Source organism: Amphiprion ocellaris, chromosome 7, assembly GCF_022539595.1.
Source record: "Amphiprion ocellaris isolate individual 3 ecotype Okinawa chromosome 7, ASM2253959v1, whole genome shotgun sequence".
Classification (NCBI taxonomy): domain Eukaryota; kingdom Metazoa; phylum Chordata; class Actinopteri; family Pomacentridae; genus Amphiprion; species Amphiprion ocellaris.
In genome coordinates, this window is record NC_072772.1 from 14841268 (window position 1) to 14859562 (window position 18295).

General features: G+C 39.6%; 1 long non-coding RNA gene across 1 annotated transcript; it reads left to right on the plus strand.

Moving 5' to 3' along the window:
- Window positions 1-10926: 10926 nt before the first annotated feature.
- On the plus strand, window positions 10927-14098 carry LOC129349336 (uncharacterized). Its single transcript, XR_008602318.1, has 3 exons — window positions 10927-11432; window positions 12060-12218; window positions 13175-14098. It is a non-coding gene; the product is annotated as an uncharacterized LOC129349336 (long non-coding RNA).
- The last annotated feature ends 4197 nt before the right edge of the window (window positions 14099-18295 follow it).

The window sequence follows — 18295 nt, forward strand, 5'->3', positions numbered from 1 at the left end:
TTTAATACTTACTTTGTACTATCGACTTTGTAAAACTGGAAAGGCTTCAAATGTAAATAATCAAAATGAACCCAATCCACATCCCTTGTTTCGAGTGAAACTCCTCATATTTGTAAATCAAAATAAAAGAAGAAAGCATAAAACGTGATTATTTGCTCAAACTTGACTGCACCATCTAGCATATTATTCTAACAGCAGCATTTCAAGAATAGTAACCGATCTTGGATTCAGCTCTGACTGCAGCCTTGATGTCTGTGGTCCATTTTCCTTTTCCACTGTATGCTGGCAGCATGAGGCACAGCAGAATGCAGTGGTAGTACATTAAAGGATTCACAGGTTCAGTCATTGATATCCTTTCACTGGGCTTACTGTATGTGAACATCAAGGGCAGGAAGACCATCAAAAGGCCTTAAGTAACCCCATGTTTCCCTCCACACTGGACACTCAGCCTGACTCAAGTCCCTTATGATCACCTGCCCACACTGACATGGACCACATCCTCAGGAAGTGTTTTAGTAATAATAAAAATGAAAATAAAACAACATGGGCACCATATTTTGAGTGTGCGTGTGTTTTCTTTGGAAGGAGACGAAAGACACTGGCAAGCGAAGAGAATTTTTAATGAATCTGGGACACTTGGAACCAATTGAAGATGACACGTTCCCTCTAGTATTTTTTCTTCTCTCTCCTGCCTCTTTTCAGGTCTTGTGTTTATCTCCATATCAGTGATTGTCTATTACATCTGACAAGCCAAATGGGCACTGGAAAGTTGTTTTAACCTTTGTTTTCTCTCTCTCTCTTGAAAGTACAAATGATTGTACACAGAAACAAAATGCAGAACTTGCATATATATTAAAAAATATATTCATATCGTAACCGTCAAAAATTGGCATTGCTAGAGGAAGCATCAGGAAATAGTGTTGAAGTCTATATGTGTGTATGCAGTCTGTGTTCAACAGATAGCATCAAGAGGAGAAATATAAAAACAGGTTTTAGATATGAAACAGCCTGAGATAGTGATAGTGAACGCTCACACCCAACATGTTTTGCACCATCTGTCGTGCTAATGCACTGCAACATCAGCATGCAGTGTGAGGAAAATGACTGTGGACCACAACTTTATGTAGCTGCCAGATGCATCCACTAGATGTCAGTCAAGTTCCTTAAAAGTTCTGCATCCCTCACAGGAAAAAAAAATGGACTCGAAGGATGAGCAGAAAAATGAAATGAATGCATAGCATTTGAGTAACAGTATACAGGATTCCACTGCTTTTGATGTGATATGCAGATGGAGGGATAGTATGATATGTAGCCTGTACATGGCTGTTCAATCACTTCAGCAGATGCTACTTTCATTCCGCAGTATTTCTCTGTCGTTCTCCCTCTCTGTCTGTTCCAGATCACAGTATTTGTGTTGTGTTTCACTGAACGGTATCAAAGAGCAACTGTAATGTTCAAATACTGAACAGAGCTCTGATGGGTTGAAAAACACAGCAGGATTATAGGGACTATCAGTGAGCAGAGTCTGTGAAAGGTCCTGTTTTGCTTATGATATTGCCAGTCTGTTTGTGTCTGTATGTCTGGCCTGCAGGGGTGTGTCAGACTGTGCAAATGCAATAAGGAGTAATGTGCCTGAGAGACGTCGCTTGCTGAAAGTTCCGAGGCCCCGAAGGCGCTCATGCAGAAATTAAATCCCACTGATGAAGCCCAAGTTAAAAATGTCATTATAAAATAGCCCTGCTGTTTAATTTTCAGGATTAACCAAATGAAATCTTCAAAAAAAATGTAATTGCTCACATTACTCAAGGTATTACTGAGGAATGAATCAAAAATTTCAGTGCATCGTAGTCCTCCAGAGTGACCATGTGAAATCGAGGGAAAGTTAGAAATGGGAATGGAGGAAGTATTCTCATATCAGTCACGGTCAGCAGGTGGTTTACATAAATTCTGTTTAAAAAAAGAAAAATAAAAAGAATTCAGTTAAGTGTGGCAAAAGAATGCTTCCTTATCAGACAGGATGGGTTAAAGATCAGATAGTATTTAGCAAAGTCAACGGGGTCACTGCCACATATTGGCCTTCCTTCCTTCCTTCCTTCGTTTCTTCCTTCCTTCCTTCCTTCCTTCCTTCCTTTCACACTTTCTCTTACCCCTGTGCTCTCTCTCTCAGTGGGACCTCGTGCAGACTCTACCCAAACACTTCTCTCTTGTTTAGGGCAGGGCAAGCTCTCTGTCTGACCACTCCCTGGGCCTAATCGCCACAGAGTTCTTTCCAAATTGCAATTACTGATAAACAGAGTTGGCTGATGGGGACAAGTGATAGCGCAGGCCACAGCAGGCAGTATCTGGCATCGGCCTAATTGTCACAAACAATTTGCCTCATTTCTCTACCCTCGCCACCAGAGAGTGATTGTGCTGAGCACACTTGACGGGCAAACCGTTTATGAGTCCGCTCATTTGGGACCACTTTGAAGTGTTCTCTGGTGTTTCTCAAGAACATTTTCCTCTCCTCAACAGTCTGCGTTTTGGGATTGTCTTTAAACAGTTGTTTTAGTCTCTGGCGACAAACAGCCTCCATTTAGACTTGTTTTGATTCTGTCATCAGAGATGGAGGGGTAAATATTCATCGAATATGCTGCCAAATGTAAAGTTTGGTGTTGTTTTTCCAAGGATTAAGTGAGCAAATTCCTCTTTTGAGCTTAGTTTCTTCACCAGCTGCTGTAGAATATGTGTTCTCTAGTAACTGCATTTTGTATATTTTCAGCAGCCAAACAGTACTTTATATGTACTAGTGTCTGTCTTATGTGCCTTTCTATCATCCAAAAAGGACTTTATCAGCACATTGCCTTATAGTCCTGTCATTACAAAACATCACTGCACATCTGGGAACTTCCCAGTGAATCAGGTAAGTTCTTGCTGAAGGGTACTTTGCCATTACTCAAGAATTTTTCCTACTCCTAAGCTAAACCAACAACCTTCCTGTCACAAGCCTGTTTTTCAGCCTTTTATACCGCCATGATCCCCTATTTAGAATTATATGAGTCCCACAGTTTCACAAGGCCTCGTTTTGCCCAGATGTGAACTTAACCAAGTGTGCTACATGGGACTTATATGCGGTTTTTAAAGTCACTACTGGTGCACACATTCTCGAGCTGGACGTAAAAGAAAAAAAAAGGAACGCTTTCAACATGTCTTTCTGCATGTTTTGTGCGACTGCGAGGCAGGTTGAAGGTGATTAAAGGGAGGAAGCTCTGACCTTGTTCACTCCTCATCCCTCGTGAGTGTCAGCCTCGGCCAAGCCTGAACCCTCCCTCAGCAGACACAGAGCGGAAATGACCCAACTCGAACAGGAGGTGCTGCAAGGTGACCAGTAGCAGTCTGCAGGGAGGTGGAGATGTTGGAGCTCTTATGATTGTGTGTGTGGTGTGTGCACGTGTGTGGCAGAGAGCCTTTGGTTTGTGTTGGCCCACCTCTGGTTCTGCTACACCACTGTTTCAGCAGTTTGGGGCAGGAAACAGCTGTGGAGAGCGGGGCAGAGGTAAAAGTCTGCACACAGCCGTTTGAGGGTTGCTGTGCACTGCAAGCCAATATCAATCAAAATGCATGAAGCTGAGCTTTTATTGAGCTAGAAAACCACATCATGTTAGCACATTCGCGCAGACACAGCCTCCAGCACGCTGTCAGTAATGCTGGGTTGTAGGTGGCCACTATGATGAAGGTGGATTTGGCGAAATCACTGGTTTTCAAGGTATTTTCCTCTCAGCGAGTGAGAATCTGACAACCCGAGTTTTGTGAATTGATTTATGTGTGTTTTGGAGATGAAAGCGGGCCGAATGAGCAACCAAAAATATCAAGCAGATGAAGAGCGAAAGTAAAATAATGATGAATGGAGACTTGCATGAAACGAAGACGAGTCGTTGGAATGTTTTCAGCTTCGCAGCTTGCAGTGAGGACGTGTCACTTTCTGGGTAAATTAGTCACACCCCTCGCCCAGGCGGCCACATCACCACAATCAACTGGGTGGCTTCTCTGTGGATTTTTGGCCTTGACAGTTAACATGTCTTCCACTAATGGAAACCATAATTCTGCAATCTGGATTGCAATGTGTGTGCATGTGAACATGTCAGCAGGGCTGGTATTTATATAGGAAAAAAAAGATGGACACACGCTTGCTGTTCAGTCCTGAAGCACACCCTGAAGCTTATCTACCTGCAGCTTGCACCAGCCAAACCAGCGGCATTTTGAGTACGCACATCTCAGGAACCTGTTGTCAGCTTTGTCAAGGTGAAGGTGAAATGCGACTTTCATATCGAGCCTGTAGGCAACTGCAGCGTTCCCAGATGATCCAGTGAGGGAATAATGAAAGCTGCCTCAGCTGGCTCGGTCCAATGTGAATCCGACTTTGAGTGATTAGATGGTTTGTGAGAGATATTAAAGCTCAGGGGTTTAGTTATGAACCAGTGTGCTGTATGTATTCGTAATATTTTATTCTCTTCAAAGCGTTTGCTCATCCTTTTATGTGGAGTTGGACAAAATAACAGAAACATTTTAAAGTCTAATGCGGACCTTTACAAAAGCCTTAACTGGCAAAACATTCCTCCGACAGTTTCACAAATGGAATATTAAGAATATATTACATCTTATATTACTATTTACAAGGGCTGTATTGATTTTATTATTGTACAAATGCTGCTGCTCCTTGTGGTGCTGCTCCCAGCTGCATTGTACACTGATTTCGCAGCGCCCTGATTGAAGGAGAAGTATTTGTGTTTGTTTGCATGTTTAACATTTCTGGACAAGTTTGGAGCTCAGAAAGTGCGAGACAAATAGCAGAAAAGGTGAAACTCAAATCTTTCCGAAGTTATGTTGAACCCAAAGGCAGGGAGACTGGTAGGCATTAGCGGGTAACAGGAGAACCCCTCGGGATCACTGAAGGGATCCAGTGCGTTGACCAGTGAAAGATGCTGTCAGTCCCCACATTCATGACCTCTGCATATTATTCCTTGTAAAACTCCACATAAACGCATGCAACAAGAAAGACGACACACAAAAACAAAGCGCAGTCCCGGGGGATCAGGCAAAAAATACTTCCAAATCCATTTCTTGTCAGATCTGTTTAAGGCACTCATATATTTTTCTGTCACCCTGTGCCCCCTTGACTGGGCCCAGTTTGTCCAGAGAAAAGAACACTATTGCTCAATATCTGATGACAAACAGTTAATCTGTAGTGCTTTTTTAAATAATCATCTGACATTAACTAGAAGCAGCTGGTAGTGGTATTTATAGAATCATCTAAAATTTCATTGTATCTGTTATCCAGCTGCCGGGAGTGCATCTGGCAAGCAGCCTGCTATACCTTGGAAGCCCATTTTTCTCGCTCTCTTTCCCAGCTCTGGCTCTCTTCATGTCTCTCAATCCTTTGTTGTCTCACAGAAGGTTTTTCATTGAATGTAACCTGGAAACAAGGTAATGTTTTGGCAGTGATAATGCCAGTTCTTGTAAGCTCGGCTGGCTTAATGAGTGTATAGCTTTATGAAGGAAAGAAACCCCCAACATGAGAAGGAACTAGAACTACTAATGCAGCTTTATGTTCTGCTAAAGATGCTTCATTACAGTGATGCTTAATTAGACAAAATGTGTAATCTTTGCAATTAGTCTTACCTCGGCTAAATGTTAGTGTTGATGTTTTCGAGGTTAAGGTTTTGTTTGATCTGTTATTTAGTTTGCACATCAGTATGTTCTCCAGTAGGAACATGTTAAGTATATTTAGATCCTTGTATATGTCCTGTCATGAGAGCAGACACTCTAAAGAGCTATTTACAGCACCCTGTGTCCACGTTGTAAATAATAAAGCCAGTTTGAGACTTGGTTTGGAAGCTCTCTTCTGGCCCACTATCGCAGTTTTTATGGAATACACTTCCTCAAAGTGAAATTCCATGCAAAAGTAAAATTCCTGCCAGGTTTAGCCATGGCAGACAATTCAACCCCGAATGGTAGATATGAAAATGGCTCTCGCAGACACAAACACAAAGGAGCTGCAAGTCTGACTGGAGATTACTACCAAGTCATTTCCTATATCTTTAGATTGGCAAGGAGTTTCACTGATTAAATGTGTTTATTATTGTTATTATTGTTTTTATTTCTTGAACCTAGTCTAGTAAAACTGTCTTTTTGCTTGCTGCACCTAAAACAAAGCCTGAGGTCATCATAGCGCAGCATCTCTGGATCTTTGCGTGTTGATTACACAGTTTATTGAAGATATCACAGATGTCTTTTGGTCTTTAACATCTTTGCTTTATCTTGTTTTGTGCAAACTCTTGTTAATGATCCGTGCAAGTGTGGATTTTTACCACAGCTTTGACTGAACATGATTTTTCCATTCGAACAGCTGTAAACAAGGTGAAGGCAAGACAAACACAAAGGCTTTCCAGGGGTTGTATATTACACACGGATACACAACGTCCAGCTCACACATACGCACTCGCACACTTAATTTAGTTTAGAGCCCGCAAATGTAAATAGGAGATCTATTTTTGCATGTCACTCTGCACAGTCGTGCCATTCTCTAAGTCTGAAAAGACACCAACTGATGCCTGTGCACACATCAACAACAACACACACAGATGCAAACACACCACACTAAGTGGGTCTAATACTTACAGGATGGCTGTCTAGTAAATCAGGCCAAGAGTATTTGTCTGAATCCTCCCAAAGTCACGCTACCCCCAGATCTGTGGAATGCCACTCCCTCTGTCAGATGTCCCTGTGGACGAAACCATCACAGATGAGCCTCATACAGCAACACATGAAACAGAGACAATTCATTTACACCAGAGAGATTAAATCTACTCAGGCACAAACATTGTGAATGTAGAACATGAAGCTATATTAGGTTATCAGAAAAGAACATTTTTAAGGGAAAAATACTGCCACTGTACCATAATTTATTACCTACCAACCTAAAAGCATTTACAGCCATATAAAGTGACGAATCAATATTTTACTAAACATTTCTGTCCAATGTAATTCAATGCAGACACTTTACATGACTTTAATGGTGAGTGCATCATCTACAACAGAGTATAATGTGAATTAGATTTTGGGTGTTATTCATTCTGTACTTTTATTTTAGTTCAGTTTTAATGTGTCTTGAATTCAGTTTGCGTTTACTCCACATGTTATAAAACAGGGTTAAAATATTGCATTTGGATTCTTGAGCTGCAGACATTTCCTTTGTGTTAATTGGACTGGTATTTTTGTCAGTCGTCCCTGCTCCAATGCAGACTCATCTGCTGAGGGCTGTGACAGAGCTTCTGAAGAATGTGTTCGGTTTTCTAACACGTGGCCCTGTCTGACTTAGTTTGGTGTCAGTATGGCACGTTCCAGCGAGGTGCACATTTGGACCTCGCTGGACCGCAGTCTGTTTCTGTTGGAGCACCGGGCCACATATTTGAGCCACATGTGTGTTTGAGACAGAAAGCCCAAATGAAACACACATTGGGACGGCAAAGTGCTGCGTCTGCACTTGCATTCCTGGAAGCAGACTCACGGGCTGACAAAGAGGGGATGATTGTCACGACTGAAACGGTATTCTGAGAATTGTTTGATGGACATTTCACTGTTAAAGCTTTATTTCTTTTAGGGGAGTTTGGAAGCTTTGCTACTGCGTCTTTTTCCACGTCTTGTTGCAGTAACCATCATTTTTTGACAGAGGGCAGCAGTAAGCCATTTGAAAACAAACATTCTTAGTTTTGGTCTCAGACCAGAGCCACATGCCAAAGACAAGCCATGAACTTAAGTTGATCACACTCTTCCTAATTTGTCCAATTTAAGCTTGTTTGATTCACTGGATGAAAACTGTCTGTCTGAGGGGAGCCAAACCACCATTTGCTCCATCTTCAGAGCATATTTGACAGTCTGCCAGCCATATTTGGGGTTACGTTCACATTACTGCATTGAAACAATATGTCAGTTGGGAGCATGACTTAATTTGAGCAACAAGCAAATATGCTGGTTAAACCATCTTGATGTTGTGCAACCAAGTGGATGACAAGGGGAGTATCAGGGGTTAACAGACACCATCAACCTTTTGTCATGACATTTTTTTCTCTCAAATCTTTGGGATTGTTATGTTGGCCTTTTGAGACCTTTTTGTGACTTCAGTTTTCCACATAAGAGAATCTAATGGTCCTTATGTGTCCCCTTTAAGAGTCTAAACCACCCTGTAGATGCAAACAGTGAAAAGTCATTTTCACAGCCAATAAGACAGCCTTAAATTTATTGTCTTTAGCTTATCAAAGCAGACTTAGACACACAGCTTCAGTTGAAGTTAATCTTGTGCATGGCGGTGATTCACAATGCTGCTGTCAGTTAAAAACCCTGCAACTCACACTTGAGCAGTTTCATTTTTACTGGAAGCTGGTGCAGTTCTGAAAGAGCTTGTGCATGAAGTGTAATCGAACACAGTCGAACACAATTATCATGAATTGCTGTCAGCTTTTTGGAAAATCCAGACAAAAAAAAGTGTCACGATAATAACAGATATTGGGATCCTGGCATTGCATGTGTCATGGGGTTGCCTTGTGGAAAATTGTTATCAGCACTGTATTGTGAGTACGTGACCAGTGTCCACAGTGACCTGTTTTGTGGATCATAATGTTTCTGGTGAAGATGGATTCAGTGCTGCCAGTTGGATAAGACAGAGGGAGGGCAGAACATTAAAATACTCCGAGAACTGACCGTACTTGTTGGCGTCCCCCAAGGCCCCTTTGAGAGCCGTACTCGCTCGTCTTCATAAACAGAGGTTACTCGGGCACAAAGGGGGGTTTCATTCCTGCAAGGGTTCATGTACTTGAGCTTGGCATTTTTCATATTTACATTGCTTGATAGTCTCAGTAGATCTGTTTATGATATTCCCCCCTCACTGTTTGTTTGTACTTCTTTCTTCTCAGCTAATGCTCCCTCTCCTCCAACTCCCTCCCCCTTTCGTTTTATCTCTCTCCCCAGTCAGTGTGATAGATTTCTAAATCTGTTCTCTACCAGATTTTCTTCATTGTTCTTGCCCATTAAACTGCTTTGCATATGATAAACCACATCATATAGGGTTGTTGACACATTTAAATTTCAAATGTCCGGAAGAGAGGTTTTAACAGAAAATATAGCTGTGAATAAAACTGATGGACTACTTGTTTTGACAGCAGTTCAGATAAAAACATCGCTGGGTGACTATACACTGAGTAGCAACAGAAACTAGACCGCTTGTGATTGCAGCAGCGAATCTATTTCCCCTGGTAAACTTTTTAAAAAAAAAAAAAAAAAAAGGAAGAAAAAAACATGGGCCACAAAATTTTGAAGCACAACCGTTTCCACTGCACTCAGTTTACTTTTAACTGTTTCAGGCCGTCTGTCCCACACCTGGTCGCTGAGCGTGGCACTGAACAGAGCACGCTCTGTTCTGCGCCCAGAAAAATCTGCCGAGCCACACGGAAAATAAATCAGCTCCATGTTCATTAAACAAAAAAGCTGTGGGCAGATTTATTTCATTATTGGGACTCTCTCATTTTAGTTTTTCCCCTTCTACCTTCCACCCCCCCCCCGCCTCACTTACAGCACTTTAACTCTCTAAGGTGATCTTCCTCTCATTCCTTTTGGCTCCATAGAGGAGGTCTGAGCCTCCGCAGTGCTTCTCCGGTGGATCCCCTTCAAAGGGAATCAGTGTATTGGTTTTGTGCCTCCACCTCCTCGCTATCTCTTCTGCTGTGGTTTTTAAGGTGCTGTGAAAAATGCTGGCCCAGCCACCCAAATTGCTGCATAATGGCCCAGTGAAATGTCCCCCCACCAGGAGAACCCAGACTCTCTGAAACAACACAGACAAACCTGCGTAAATATGCTGCTCTGTTTATGGAGAGGCAAAGCCCTCGTGGAAATAATCTGCCTTTTAGCGTCAGATATTTCAGTGTGCTATCTGTTTTCCCTCTTTGCCATTTACTTATGATGTTTGATACAAATCCCATTCCCCGTCCCACAGCAGTTGTGATAAAAATCCAACCCTCCCCTTCTCTTTCTTTCTCTCTGTCTCTGTTTCTCAAGCACATGAAGGAAGTATCAAAGTGTTGATTTGTTATCATTCTGACTTTGCAATGCTGGTGCATGTAGAGGTCGCAGAGCAGAGAAGCTGTGAAACCACAGCACTCAAATCTGACATTCTTGTGAAAATAAACATGGGGATATGTCAGTTTCATTTAAAGGCTTGAGAGATCAGGTTGATTTTGATTTTCACACCCTTTCCTTTGTGAAACTGTAAAATATCCTGATGGCAGTAAGTCACGAAAGCAGCATTTGAGAACAACAAACAACGGCTGTGGCTCATTATTGTTACTGGAACATGACTGAGTTCTTTGAAAAGAATCACCTGTTTTACACAAATAGAACGGCCTTGTCTATGACTTCCCAGCTGCTGACAGTATAACTAACATTTAGCCGCTATCAGCTCCATCCTCTCAGGATCCTCTGAGGAAGGAAACGGGGCAGGCTGCTTTAGTGCCCCACAAGCTCTGCACCACCATCTCCTGCAGGGACATCGGTTATTTTTGGACTGAGGGCAGATCACGTTACGACTACGAGAAGACCCCTCAGACAGGAAATCACCCAGCACGCCACCGAGCAGCTCCCGCATTCTTGGCGCTCAGCCCGATAGACTGAATGCTGTTTGGTGCTTCAGCATGCAGACAGTAATGAGAGAGGAAAGCCCAATAGAACAAGGGAACCATCTTCTTTTCAACTCCGGATGACCCCTTCCATGCACATAGCCTATCAGCGCTGCATGACAGAAATGTCGATCGCCACACCCAGATAGCAATTGTGGTGCTCGTGCAAAAATGCTTGTGCAAAATGTACAATTTGCATCACATTTGGCTAAAATACAAAATCCTTGCCATCACTGTTCCCTCTAAGCTGCGCGCGTGCGCAATTGCGCACTGCTGACACGGTCTCCGCGCACAGAAAATCTGCGCTGCGCACAAAAAAAAAATCCAACCTAAATTGTAAATAAAATAAACACGTAACAATTCATTCTGTGCTATTTTTCAGTGTGAGTCAGTGAGTGACCGGTGACTGGCTGCTGCAGCCAATGATGCGATTCACATACGTATTTACCATAGACTGTATATAATGGTATTTACGCAGCTAATCAACGTCAGGCGTCCTTATGTGCAGCCACCGTTGTTCTCATAGATATGAATGAGTAGATAGGACACGCCCCTTTGAGCTGCGTGCTACAGCGAGGCTAAGCTAGTGGGGAGCAAAGTTTCAGTGCATTCCGTTGATGTAGACGGCGTGAAAACGGAAACAACAAGTATGCCGTCTCACTGTGCTGCATACAGTTACACACTGCGTCGTACGATTGAGACAAGGAAACTTGGAATGACTTTTCAGAGGTAAGAATAGTTTTTGGCTCTTTTTCCAGTATTAAATCTTGTTGAGAGCTTCCAGTCTATGAGAGCTAACTAGTTAGCCGCTAGCAAAACGCTAAGGCGAGCTAGCAGCTTGACAACCAAATACCAGACGATTAATAGTAGCTGCAGTATAGTTGTACAAGCAGTAGTAGTAATACTAAAAGTACAAGCAGCAGTAGTAGTATAAACAGCTGTTAGAGTCGTAGAAGTAGTATCAGCATTTGTAATAGTATTACAAGTTGTAGTAGCAGTGCCAGTATCAGCAGCAGTAGTTACTACTACTAGTAGTAGTCGCATTACTATTACTACCACCAATACTACCAATAGTAGTTATAAAGCCTAACTCATGTATATCCAGATTACCATCTATGTTCTTCCTCCAAACCCATTTTATGATTGGGATTACAGGCAGTTCTTTAGGACTGCTCTCAAATAATTGAAATGTTACTAAATAAGGTTATACTTATCAAATTAAATAGCTCTGGTCTCCAGTATATTGGTGAATTCGGTTCTTTGTACTTAATTTATTAGCATGATTTCTTTTTAATATGTTGTGTACAGACTTAATTACTTCTCTGTCTACTTTTCTTACTCCTACCTTCCATGTAGGTTTCCCAGAGACTATGGGTTGAGGAGGAATTGGAAGTTTTTCGGCTTAGACCTGGTGTCATTCCATCAGTGTTAAACTTCCCGGCTCATCTTGGAAGAGTACGTGCCAGAAAGACCACGACCAAGCAGCCTTGAGATCTTAGGCAGCGTCTCCCTGAGGTGGGTGTCAACTGTGTTCACGGTCAGGTCTGTGGTAATCCCGTCAAAAAACAAAACAGAAAAAAATCTAGATTATAAATCAACATGTAATCGAAGCACTCTGTATATAACGCCATAGTATAGGATGTAGTTCAGAAAATATCAAAGTATAGTATGCTTTACTCAAAAATAACATAGTATGGCCTGTAGGTCATAGTACAGCATGTTGGCAAGAAAAAAAAAACAAAACATAGATTATTATGTGGTTCAAAAAGCGCATAATGATAGGATGTTGCCTAAAATTGTCATATATGATATGTGGTTCAAAAAATGTCATAGTGCAGTATATTGTCAAAATAGTATGTAATTCAAGAAAACATCAGAGTATAATATGTCATCTAAAAAATGCCATAGAATAATAATTTCATTGCAAAAGTAAAAGTATAGTAACTTTTAAAACAGTTCGAATTCTTATATGTTGCTAAAAAAAAAAAAACCTAATACAAAAAAAGTCACAGTAATATGTAAATTAAAAAAGTCTATAGTATAGCGTGCCGCCCAACAAACATCGTAGTATAGCATGTCGCTCTAAAAACGTCACAGTATAGCCTTTAGTCCACAGCTGTCAGTAGGTGAGGAGCAACACAAAAACAGTCCAAACGCTGGTTTCCAGTGGGTTAGATGAGAATTTATTTGAAAGAGTAAGTTTACAACAACACAACATGTGAGGGGGTTAAAAACAAATGGGTGTTAGTAAAATAAAAATAAATCAACAGAACTAAAAGTGAACTTCACGTTGACATTGATGGACATTTCAATCAGGAGCAAAGTAAAAGATAATCAATACGAAAAAAAACTCTTCCTGTTCACCTCTTAAAACCCAATAACACACCGCAGTAGCACCCTAAACTAAAACTACCAATGGGTTCCCTGTTTTCCTTTCTGAACAATTCAAAGGTGCCTCTCTATCTCCCCAGACATCCACCAACCACTGGAACACATCTCCAAAGTTCTGCTGGGCCAGCTCAACTTCCCCTCAGAAGAAGTGCTGCCACCTGCCAGATGAAGGAGCCTTTTGAGAGGCAGCTGGCATCGTGATTGGACTGTACTTTGGTCTGTTCCAATCCAGCTTCAGCTCCAGAGACGGCAGGCGGGACGAGTCAACGGAGGCCGGGTGGATGAAGGCATGCAGCTGAGTACAATCCAGAAAACAACAGAGGAGGAGTGCAGCGGCCCAGAGCCAGAACAAACAGAGTAGCATCATATGTCTCTTAGAAAACATCATAGTATAGCCTTTGGTATGAAAAAACGCCATCATATACATCATATATTGTACAAATAACAAGTCAAAGGAAAGAGACATACATTGTAGAATTGTAGTAATTGTGGACTGACTGATTTACTGATTATCAGTATTTTATTTTTTACTGATTTACGATAATAAATACATTTAAAAATGGCGCTACTTTGGCTCTGAACCTTTACCTGTGGTCAGTCTGTCTTCTGGAGTGATTTGATTGGTTATACGTCACGAATAAAACTCCTTTAACTTAACATCTGTAAACAAAACAAAAACGTATCAACAAAGTTTTCTGTTAGAATTTGTGTTCTTCTAAGTTTAACTCCAAGATTTTAAATACTTTCATTTACTGCAAATGAATATCTACTCCAAATGTCTCACTAATAATCATTATCAGCCTTAAAAACCCACAAAACACCCCTCTATACTCGACCACACTTAGTACAGTCCGGTTCCCCCTTCTATAAATCTGCTTGGAATCGTCCACTTCCTGTTTGTCAAAGTGGCCTTCTACCTGGACAGGTTTTGTTGGAGCTCATGCAACAAACATTTTGGGTAACTGCACTTTAATATGGATGGATGACACTGAATTAGAGTCTGTTTTAATGAGAGCTGAGTTAAGATGTGTAGCTCTGTCATTCAATAGGAAATTATTTCTCAGAATTCACAGAGGAAAGTCTGAAATGTTTGCTAGGTTAGCGTCCCACATGTTCTTTGGCTCAGCTAAAGCTAACTCTCTCCAACCTCTGTATCTCTTGAGTTGCTTGTTGTTAAAATATCTTGCTAGAGGTGCTGAAGCTCAGAAAGTCTGAGATGTTTGTTCAAAATAAGCTCATTCTCAAGTCTTATCTGAACTGTCCTCTTTTGTTTGAACTTTCCCTAAACTTAGGAGTTAATGACAGAGCAGCACATCCAGACTCAGTCTCATTTATGTAGAGATTAAACTTCAGTGTCATTCATTGATGTTAAAGTGCAGTTTTTCAAATGTTTGTTGCACATGCTCCCAACCAAACCATTTCAGGTGGAAGACGATGTGAAGAGAAAGCTCCAGAGGATGGATATCACACATTTACGTTGGAAATAAATGTCCTTTAATTAGACATTGTCATGCAAAAGTTGGATTTCCCTTTAATGATGTTCAAATCTTTGTTGAGTGTTTTGTTGATGCTGGTTTCTAAATGTTTTTTGACACTCGGCCCCAAAGATTAAAACCTTTTCCGGCTCACAAGCTGCAACAATTCACACATTATCAACTATCTTTCTGACTAAACTAAGATAAAAAATAAAAAAGGGCCTGATTCCTGCATCATGAATGTAAGTCTTTTTGGTTTTTATGACAGTAAACTGAATATATTTGGGTTTGACATTTTATAAACCAAAACAAGAAATGAATTACTGGAGAAAACAATCAACAGATTAATGGACAAAGAAAATGTTTTCCAACATATATGGCTGAATTACTCCAACATTACAAGATACATACAATTTGAATTCAGTTTTATTTATATAACGCCAAATACAGGTCAAATTGTCTTAAGACACTTTATTTTTATATTTTTTGTCATGTTTAAAATATGACAAAGTAAGAAATTTAAACCTCTTGACTAATCCAATTAATTATTTGGTTTTTAAGAGACTAATAGACAACTAAAATAACTTTCTCCACTAAAACTAATAAACATGAGGTCAAATAGAAGGAACAGTTTTAAATACTGCAGTCCCACGATGACAAGAATAAAGTTTGTCAACAAAAACTAAATCTGCTGGTGGATTCCATTAAGGTCCTAATAAATGATATAAAGTGTGATACTAAAGGTTTGTGGTGCTAAAAATGTCCAAGTAAAGATATCAAGTTGAGCATCTGGATGGAGGTTGATAAAAGTTGACCTCCCTTCATTTCTCTGGAGCGACTCCATGGATTTTATGGATGGTGGTTAAAGACCTGCTCTTCTCGTCGTCTTCCTTCTAGTCGCTGTAAAAAGTCAGTCCATCCTGACTGACTTCAACACCTCTTCATGACAACTTGTTCTGCCTCCGACCTGGTGGAAACTCCAGAAACTCGGGAAAACCCATGGAGACTCGAAGAACTCGTGGAGACTCGAAGAACTCGTCGGGCGGGTGAAGGTGTGGTGGGCGGTGGGGGAGTAGAGGGGGGAGGCCGCCACCCACCTCCCCGCCTGCTCTCCGCCCTGACTCCACCCAGACTCCGCCTTGGCTCCGCCTGTGTGGTCACTTCACGAACTACGATGCCAAAGGGACGACGAATTTATTTCTTTTCATCTGATCTGTAGCTCAGTGAGTTAAGGATTTGCCTATGGAGCTGCAGGTCGCTGGTTCAAGACCAGACCCTTCTTAAATTTTATCAAAATCCTGACAAAGACAAAGAAAGAAAATTGCCGGTGGTGGGTCTTGAACCTGCGACCTTCCAGTTGGTAGTCCATCTTCTTATCCTCCTGAGCTACTCGCTCAGATACTAATTCTTCTTTTTTTTGCGCATTTATCATCTATTTTTTCTCGTTTTCTCTTTTTTTTTAACTTGAGTCTCGACTCGACCATTTTTCTCAGGAGGCTGGACTTCAGCCTTTGTGCTGGAGGGTTGAACCCTCAGTTCCAAGACTTTCCAAAGCCTCCACACCTCCCAAGTCCTCAGGACCTGAGCTTTCACACAGTCTGAGGGCTGAAATTTTCTAAGTACCACAGTAGTTCTCTGTTAGATTGAACTTTCAGACAGTCCAAGGACTGAAATATTCTACGTTCCTGAGTACTTCTCTGTTAGTTTGAACCTTCAGACAGTCTGAGGGCTGAAATTTTCTAAGTCCCACAGTAGTTCTCTGTTAGATTTAACTTTCAGACAGCCCAAGGACTGTTATCTTATAAGTTCCTGAGTAGTTCTCTGTTAGTTTGAACCTTTCCACAGTCTGAGGACTGAAATCTTAAAAGTTCTTGAGTAGTTCTCTGTTAGTTTGAACCTTCAGACAGTCTGAGGACTGAAATTTTAAAAGTTTCTCAGTACTTCTCTGTTAGTTTGAACTTTCTGGTTAACAGAAGCCTTAAAAGTTGTGACCATGAGTCTTGATTTCACATTTAAACCATCCATCTGAGTTCTTCTCAGACCTTCACCTGTGGGTTTTTTAGAAATCCTGAACAAACTTTGATTCTTTTCACTGAGCAGTAAAGTTTGTGGAGATCAGAAGGTAACATTAGTTTGATCAATGCCTTCAACTACTAGTAGACTTTATCTGGAAAGCAGTTTTCTGAAATGAGTTCTTAGTAAATCTATCCACAATCAAACCAAGAACATAGAAAGAGGAAATGTTTGAAGAAACAACTTGATGTTTTCGTTTCAGACTAGAAAACGCTTTTAGACCTTTATCTGTTTTTGCTCTTTTTGATCGTTTTATTGTCTCTTCTGTTTAATTTGATCTTCTAAAGTTTAACTGGTGTCTTTTCAAATGTTTTGTCTTTAGTTTGATTCTTCTTAAACGTTTAGTTTTGCTCTTTTCTCACCTTTTATTCTTTTCTAATGTCTGATTTGATTTCCAAATGTTTTGTCTTTTTAATGTTTAATTGTTTTTTCAAATGTTTTATCGGCTTGTTTGAGGTTTTTTTCCTTTCCCAATATTTAATGTTTTGATTAAATCTTTAAGGTTTTTCTTTTTAAATGTTTTACCACCTTTTAATGTTTAATTTTCTTTTTAAATGCTTCATTGTATTTTCTGTTTAATTCCTATTTAAAGTTTTATTGTCTTTAAGATGTAATTTTCTAATTAAACATTTAATTTTTTAATTAAATGTTTTGTCTTTTTAAAGGTTTAATAATCCAATGTTTTGCATTTTTTAAAATGTTTAATATTCTTCTTGTTTAATTGTATTTTTTAAATGTTTAATTATGGAAAATATTTTATCTGTAATTTTTAATATTTATATTTTCAAAATTTTGTTTAATTTCATAATGACATGTATCGTATCTTGTTGAATTATCTAATTCAATATTTGGTCTGTTTAATAGAGTTAAACATTAAATACAATTAAATGATATTAAACAGACCAAATATTGAATTAGATAATTCAACAAGATACAATACATGTCATTATGAAATTAAACAAAATTTTTAAAATACAAATATTAAAAATTGTGGATAAAATATTTTCCATAATTAAACATTTAAAAAATACAATTAAACAAGAAGAATATTAAACATTTTTAAAAATGCAAAACATTTAATTAGATTATTAAACCTTTAAAAAGACAAAACATTTAATTAAAAAATTAAACGTTTAATTAGAAAATTACATCTTAAATTTCTTAAATCTTTTTAATAATAAAACTTTTGAAAAGTTTTATTGTATTAATTTTTTTTCCTTTGATTTAATTGCTTTTTGTTATGTAGTTTATTTCTTTAATCTTCTTTTTCTTTCAAGATTTTAACCCCAACCTTAAAAATGAAATAAACCCTTAAATCACAATGAAAATACTTCTGTTGTCACAATCATGATTTAGTCAATTATTCAGTTTATCAATTCAACTTTATTTGTTTAGCACCTTTTACACAGATTACAAAACTAAACAAGCAAAGGAAAAAAAAACTATGCTACAACTATGATTAAAACTCAAAAACATTTAAAAAAAAAAAAAAAAAAAAAAAGATTTAACATGGTAATAAAATATGTTGTGTCCAGGGGATGGAGGGAGTTTATTGGGCTCACATGGGAAATCATTTAAAATATAAACTTGATATTCAGTCTAAGGAAACTGCAAAGTGACAGAAGAACAAACAATATCTCCTGTTTTCTCCTT